Consider the following 8,413-nt stretch of genomic DNA (forward strand, 5'->3'; position numbering starts at 1 on the left):
ACAAAAACACCATAGGCCATTATTAGTATTATAGTATTAACACGCAAACGATTCATAACAAAAAAAATATATATATTATGATTTTGGTTCTAAAATAAAGTTTAGTCGCTAACAAATTTCAATAACACCTTAGAAAATTGCATTTCTTGAAATTGCTTTAATTAAAATAAATGTTTCTCCCTGAGGAAATGTTGTGCAACCTAAGGTTAAAATAAATAAATAAATAAATAAATAAATGTTATTATTATTATTGCTTCGCTTCTAAGAAATGGGTGCACTGGATGCAAGCTGCTATAAAATACAATATGGTTTATGTTTATTAATTTAGAAGGTCAACTGCAGTCATTATAAAAGACTGCGCCTGTGGCAATGGCTTAAACCAGTTCACCTTCAAATTCACAGTAAACATTGATGAGGTAAAACAATTCCCTCTCTCACTTGTCTCTTGCACGTTCTCTCAATGCCTGCCTGTCATTTGTATGTGCATACTCACTCACATGCAGCATCATTCAATTCTCAGGCTGCGGGAGAAGCATGGTTTTTCTCTGTTTGCATTATAGGTTTTTTTGCTTGGCAGGATCAGATATGGTCCTGAGAGAATGTAATGTGCTCCACTCTACTGCTAATGGTGAATCCATAAAAGACCATCAGTGCCGCCCTGCTAGCACCATTACCTGAGTCTTGCTGCCCCTGTCTTCTTCCAGAATGAAGCACTCAACAGTCATCAGACTTCAAATATTGCAATAGCTGGCCAATATAAGAGCTCCACTTTCCTACCACCTCTAAAGCAGTGGTTCTTAAGTGGTGAGGATAAAGCAAAAACTGGTAGCATTTTAATTGTGCATAATTAGCTTTGTGTTTGTTTGTGTGTGTGTGTGTGTGTGTGTGTGTGGCGGGGGGGGGGGGGGGGGTTGTGACATATCAAGACACAACTTTGTATTATGACATGGGTATGACACCGGTATTACAAGGAGAGGGTGACTTATGAGGACATAACCCATGTCCCCATTTTTCGAAAAGCTTATAAACCATACAGAATGAGTTTTTCAAAAAAAAAGTAAAAATGCACAAAGTTTCCTGTGAGGGTTAGGGTCAGGTGTAGGGTTGGTGAAGGGCGATAGAATATACAGTTTGTACAGTATAAAAACCATTACGCCTATGAGATGTCCCCACTTTTCACAAAAACAAACGTGTGTGTGTGTGTGTGTGTGCACTACATAGTTTTGGGTCGTCATTGAATCACCAATCTGCTACAGTCTTTCTGACCTACCTGCCTGCCTTTTAAAACAAAAAGTTTTCAAACCACAAATTAAGCAAAGAACCATAAACATATAATAAATTGTTAAATGCACAGTAAGTACAACTGCTAGCGGTTGAAATGGGGACTGTAGTCCAAATTCAGAATATTGTTTCTCCCCCCTCTCCTACTTTGACTCAAAAATCATGTGGGTTGCCAGATTGAGGACACGCCACAGGAACAAGCGCAGTGTGACAATGGAAGGCAACAAACCTTACACTGCAATTTTAATTATCCATGTTTTATTATATGGTCACATAGCTTTAGATGGATGTTTTTTAGGTTGGGTAGAATCTGCTTTCTCTGTCCCAGTTCATTGCCTCCTTTGATGGCTTCTATACACTGTTTTCCTCCAACAGGAAAACCATGGATTTCAATGTACTGTTGGTTAAACTAGCAGTGGGTGAAATCACATGGATCAAAACACAACAGACATTCCGACACACATGAACATCACAGCAGAATATCTGGCTGTAGCATTGTTTTTCTGAGAAACATGTGAACTTAGCATGTTTCCTAAATACCTGTGAAAGTATTATTGTGTTTACACTTTAGTACAGTCAAAAATACAGGACTTATAATCTCTTCTTTACTGAACGGTGATTCTTTCCCATGATATCTACTCAACATTTGAGCAGTTTTTTAAAGCATTACATTTAAAAAGGCCTGTTAACCGCCTTTACTTAAATCAATGTTTGCAGAGCATGAGTGGCCACTTATCACATCCACACTGAAAGGGCCAGAGGTTCCTTATACAGTAAGTGCTCATCTTTTATCTTTGTTCAGGCTTTGAACTGGAGATGGTTCACCGCAGAACACAATATCCAGGGGGTGTGGTTGGATCCAACTCCTCCCACCTTACATATACCTAAACCTACCTGTCTCCTCCCCCTGATCCCTAAATCCACCCATCTCCACCCCCTAGATGTGGATCCAACCATGCCACCTGGATCTTGTGTTCTGCAGTGAGGGTCTGCCACTGAACTGAGTTGTACCTATTCAAGGAGTTGTACCTATTCAAATCAAATTATTTTATTGACTCCACATTCTCTCTCTATATTTCCTCTTTTCTCTAAAATGTCTCGTTGCAAGTGGAGCCTTGTTCACACAAAAGTCAGACTGAAAACCATATTAAAAAAAGAGGTCACATTAATCAGGAGCACCTGGCTTACAGCCCAGGCGAGTTTTCTACAAGAGACATTTGATTCAAGACTGTAGACCAAACCTGTCACCCTGCAATGCGCTGAACAAGAGCAGTCTAAACAATCTGCCAAGCTACACCAGAGATTGCATCTCTCTGGGAATTAAGGCCAAAACCATAACTGCCATTTACTCCTTCCAATGCAAATGAATTCTTATCACTTAAGAAGAAGACCTCAATCATTCTGAGTTATAGTCTAGCATTGGTCTAAGGAATAATCATATATCACCTCACTCTAATGTGCAGAGGCAGATGTTACTGGGAAGAATTACTCTTCAAATTCAGCATGTCTTAAAAATATATCGTTAATGAATCTTCCGTTTGCACAAATTCGAAGATACAAAATTAAAAGTCTATTCACCCATTAACTAGAGTTCAGAACTGAAATGAGAAGGCGATTTAAATTACGATCTAATTAATGAATTTGGTTTGAACTTGAATTGCCATAAAAAACAGGATGCAGATTTGAAAATCAAATGTAAATATGAAAGTAGAATAACATTTATTTAAATTTAATTTCATATAATAATAATTATTATTATTATATTAAGGCTTTTTCAATAGTCTTTGAAGTAAGAACAGTAGAGACCTAGAACGAGAATAATAGAACAAAATAATGATTAAACAACAATTAGAGCAATAAGGAAATATAATGATAGACAAAACAACAGATAGAATGACAGACGATAGAATTAATGATAAATAGATATGACGATAGAGTGATAAATATAATGACAGAATGGTAGACATAGCAATAGAACAATATTTATAAAACAATAGATATAATGATATTTAGATAGATAGATAGATAGATAGATAGATAGATAGATAGATAGATAGATAGATAGATAGATAGATAGATAGATAGATAGATAGATAGATAGATAGATAGATAGATAGATAGATAGATAGATAGATAGATAGATAGATAGATAGATAGATAGTTTAATCCAATGGCAGAAATCATCTGGAACCTATGTGCTGCCAAATAAAGTTGGCTGTAATGTTAATATAAAGAAGAAATTTGCAGAATTCTGCCATTAAAACACATAGAGACTAAGCTATCCAGATAGAGAGTCACGTTTCTCCAGAGCCTGTTCCTGTGAGTGATCGTGTGTATGGTGAGGACGTGAGTGAGTCGTGCATGGCTTCACTCTCCCACTCGGCCTGCGCGTCATGTGTTGGGGGAGGGCTACATGTATGCGTGTGTGGTGCTGATTATGTGTTGCGTCATGCGTGGGGAAGTGTAAACACCAGGAAGCTGGAATCATTTTTCCTCTCCCACCATTTGTTGGTGTGTGGGTGGGTGGGTGTGTGTGTGTGTGTGTCTGTACACATGGCCAGATTAGATTGAATATTACTCTAGACATGATTACAGCACCATTCCCACCCAGAGAAACACTTGATTGCTCAGGTATATCGCTCTCTCAAAGCTCAGTGGACTGAATATTTTGCACACATTTCTAAAAAATCTAAATTTTCAGGGAGAAATAAAAATGTACATAAATGAGATAATTGTTAACACATCAAGAGTAAAGAGAAGTAAGAAAAAAGATTGTGAATAAGTATTATTTGCATTTATATTGAAATCTACTTTTGATTGCAGCTGTCTATAAGTATTGTTGAGTTCTCATCTGAAACTCTAAAGACACCAGATGATAATACCATGGTACTGAATAAAGACAATATCCATACAGTATCTTGTTATTTATACTGAATTCCAAGAAACTTCAGATTTTGTTAAAATGTTTAATGTTTGGATTCAGGAAGATTATTTAATGTAAGGTTTCATTTATTTAATCGAAATACAGCAAAACCAGTAATATTGTGAAATATTATTAACATTTTAAATAACTGTTTTCTATTTTATTATTATGTTTAGTTTATTCCTGTGATGCAAAGCTGAATTTCCAGCATCATTACTCCAGTCTTCAATGTGACACGATTCTTCAGAAATCATTCTAATATGCTGATTTGGTGCTCAAGAAACATATCTTATTGTTATTATCTGTGTTTATAACAGTTGTGCTGCTTAATATTTATGAGAAAACTGAATAGAAAGTTCAAAAGAATAGCATTTACTTTAAGCAGAAGTCATTTTTAACACCCTAAATGTCTTTACGGTCACTTTTGATCAGTTCAATGCATCCTTTCTGAAATGAAACATAAAAAAAAAGAAAAAAAGAAAACTTTTGACTTCAAACTTTTGAATACCAGTGTAATTACATATATGCACACATATGCAGTCAACTTAATCAGTTAAGTAAAATCTCTAAAAAAAATGTTTTTGATATTTTTCCTGAAACAAACTTTCTCTTTTTCTGTCTCTTTAGGTGTTTCAGCTTTTTACACATAAACGAATGTAGATATAGAAAAGGATGCAAGCATGCGTTAACACAGCTAAAAATATACACATACCAAAACATGATGACATGAACAGATGGACAAGTTCAGATAAACAGAAGCCGACACTGACAAATACACATTCACACGTGAACTCATCACATTAGGTCTTGAATATTCTTGCTTTGACTCAGCAGTATTCATTCACGTAATATGAGTATATTCGAAGCGCACATGCTTATGTTATTAATTGGATGTTACAGTCTAATTGTACAGACACACACAAAGGCAAACATGCACACAGACTTCTCTGCATGTGGAGTACAGCAGGGTCAGGCTGTAATCAATACTGTAACTTGATCACACACTGTTTGCCAGTTTCATTAAATTTAAATATCTGCTCTGGAGAGGAACAAGATGGACCGGATTGTCCAGCCAGAAAAAAATAAATAGCTCGACAGCTAGTTCACACTGGTCAGAAATAATCCCATCCTCCATAACATCATTTCATATCTGCAAGCCAAGCGTGATGCAAAGCTTGCATGTATGAAAGTGTATGGTTACATTGTTGAATATATAATCTTGGAACAAATAACCTGTCCGAATTTCATTCTAGCCAAATAAGTAAATAAAATAATATCTATTTTATTTAAAATAATAATAATAGTAGAAATACATGATTGTAACCACTTACCTAATTCTAGTCCCAACAAATTAAGGTTGAACCCATGTAAATAACCCAAGTCCAGTGTGCTTAATGGCGTTAGGCTGTGTGAATTCCCTTAAAAAGCTGTTAGATCCACAGTACATCAACGTCTCTCCTTGTCATCCATGTTCACAGGCTGCCACTGCACTGCCGCCACTAACTCTGATTTTCCCCACCACTGACCATCATCAACTATCAGCCTAAAAATACTCTTAAAGAGACAGCAGCACTCTCTCTCCCCTCGCGCTCTTTGGACACCCTTCCAGCTTACTAGGGACTGCCCTAATCTCCTCCTGCTCGTACGGACCAATCAGAAGCAGCCAGGAAATCAGCAGTGATGTGTAGTGAGAGAGGAGGAGAGGGAGAAATAGGCAGCTGCGGATAATAGATATGGAGGAAGCGTAGACAAGAATCAGTAGGAGATTATGTACTTAAAAGATCCTGTCCGATATATGATGGCTTTGAGGATGCCGTGGATGGCTTTTAACCATTACCAGTTTAGCTTATGTTACAAGAATCACTATAAACTGCAACTCCAAATGTTAGATGGATGGATCGATAGATAGATCATCTTTAAACCTAATTTCAATTGTAATTTGTTACAATTGAAATTAGATTTAAAGATGATCTATCGATCGATCCATCCATATTTTACATGGTATTTTGAGGTATGGCTGGACGGGTTACATGCCAAAGTTTACCATTTAGGATTACGTTTTTATTGCTATCCCTAAATCTAGAGAGTAATAGTAATAATGATGCTATGGCTGTGGGACGACATCATGTCTCAAATATTAACTGAAATAAAACATTTAAAAGGCACATAAAATAGATCATCAGAATGGACTCAAATATTTTTTGTTTATTTATACATGCACCATCTACATATTCTGTTTTAATAAATGAACCGGATGAATTACAAATCACTGAGCGAGAGGATATTTAAACTGTGAAGGCTCAACTGACGTGATTTGTTGATGAATTTCGAGGTGAGGTTCCTAGCCAAGCAGCATCCTCCTGCCACACACCGTCCTTGATGGAGTAATGCAATAGCAAGGTCTAGACACTAAGCACTGTATAATTGACGAAGTGTAAAACAAGATGGGCATAAAACCTACCTCAGAAGTCCTGCTCTCGACTCTCAATGTTGTTTTAATGAGTGACACTCTCTCCAGATCTCAGGCATATCATTCTATAAAAGGTCAATACAGACCCCAGCATGTCTTCAAGCTGAAAGCAAACATTCGGAGACTATCTGTTGCATTGTGTGCTTGATATTTGAATGATCCTTGAATGATGCTTTTAAGACTATGTGAACACGCTGTAAAATGAATAAGAATGCTTACTTGCAGGTTGTGGGTTTGCCGTTGAGTCCAGTGTAACTGCAATAACACTCTGCTTGCGAAGTCTGCATCACATTGTTACAGCTGATCAGCTGAAATGTGTCACAAAACTGTTAGAAGTTTAAACACTTATATAAACTTTATATAATAATAATAATAGTAAACTTACCTAACATTGGAATCCTTTAAAATTATACTTGTACTGCAAAATAGATAAATGATATCTGTTACTTACAACGTTACTACTGCAAAACACTGGATAGGCTTTGATGATGTTTAAAATAGGTCATTCTTAATGTGTTGTGCAATTTCAGTTTGGTGACTTTCTATCAAAAAGAAAAAACAAACAACAAACAACAACACAAATTCAATTTTCTGTGATTTAATCATTTTATCTGAAGAAGATCTTGTTACACTACAAGAGAATACATTGGTCCAGCTTAGGATATTCTTCTTTAATATTTTTTTCATGAAATTCTTCACACGTGCATGGGTCAAATGTCCACCCTGTTATAGGACATTCTCATATTGTTCATCTTAATTTAAGTTATTGCAATATTTACATTTTATTTATTTTAACAAAGTGTTCATAAACAGGCATTATCTTTATTTTTATTTTTATTTAAGGCACAGTGTAATTGCAACATACTTCATTTAGAATAAAAAATACATTTTGGCCCCATTTGAAATTATTTAATTTTACCATTTAATTCCCTACAAGTAACCACAAAGATATGCCTAATGTATGTTTAATTTATTTTATTAACATAAAACACACACACAAAGAGGTAACATGGTGGACAGAGCGGAAACAGTGAGGACAGGACATAACAGGATGTACATCACACCACTGAACAACAACATTTACAATCACTAAAACGGATATAAATCCTTATCTATATCTATAAATCTGTATACAACAATTTATAGGATAGAAGGCCAATTATCATATTTAAGTTGTACGTATACCTTTTATTATACGATCTCGCTTGTTATACTATCCATTTATTAGGCTATCATATATGTTTATCATTGTACTTTAAAAGTTTATATTTTTAGAGGATATACACAGACTCACACACACACTAGTATCCCTATCATTATGGGTTCATTCCATAGGTGTTATGGTTTTTCTACTGTTTAATCTGTATTTTCTATATCTTTATCCTTACCCTAAACCTACCTCAAAACCTGTCCCTCACACAAAACTTTCCGCATTTTTAGATTTTCAGAACACTTAATTATGTCTAATATATGGGCTTGTTTCCCCCTGGGGACCAAAACAATGTCCCCACAAGGTCAAATTTGACTGGTTTTACTATACTTATAAGGGATATTTGTACCCCATAATGCAGAGAATACCAGTACCCAAGCAGACACAGACACACACACACTGTAATGGCAAAATCATCTAAGGATATTTAATTACAGTTTCTACCTATAAACAAAGCATTCAATCATAAACTTTAATTTAACCTCGAGGTCCCTGGCTGTGGGGCATTTCTTGGCTTCAGATGTTGTCT

General features: G+C 35.7%; 1 protein-coding gene across 1 annotated transcript in view; it reads right to left on the reverse strand.

Moving 5' to 3' along the window:
- LOC113073054 (protein piccolo-like) overlaps positions 1-5,753 on the reverse strand; it is a 74,108-nt gene extending 68,355 nt beyond the window's left edge. The window contains exon 1 of the mRNA XM_026245928.1: positions 5,536-5,753. The gene's annotated coding sequence lies outside the window, so the exon portion shown is untranslated. The remainder of the gene's footprint in view (positions 1-5,535) is intronic.
- Between the last annotated feature and the right edge of the window lie 2,660 nt (positions 5,754-8,413).

Source organism: Carassius auratus, unplaced genomic scaffold (genome assembly GCF_003368295.1).
Source record: "Carassius auratus strain Wakin unplaced genomic scaffold, ASM336829v1 scaf_tig00011294, whole genome shotgun sequence".
Taxonomy (NCBI): Eukaryota; Metazoa; Chordata; class Actinopteri; order Cypriniformes; family Cyprinidae; genus Carassius; species Carassius auratus.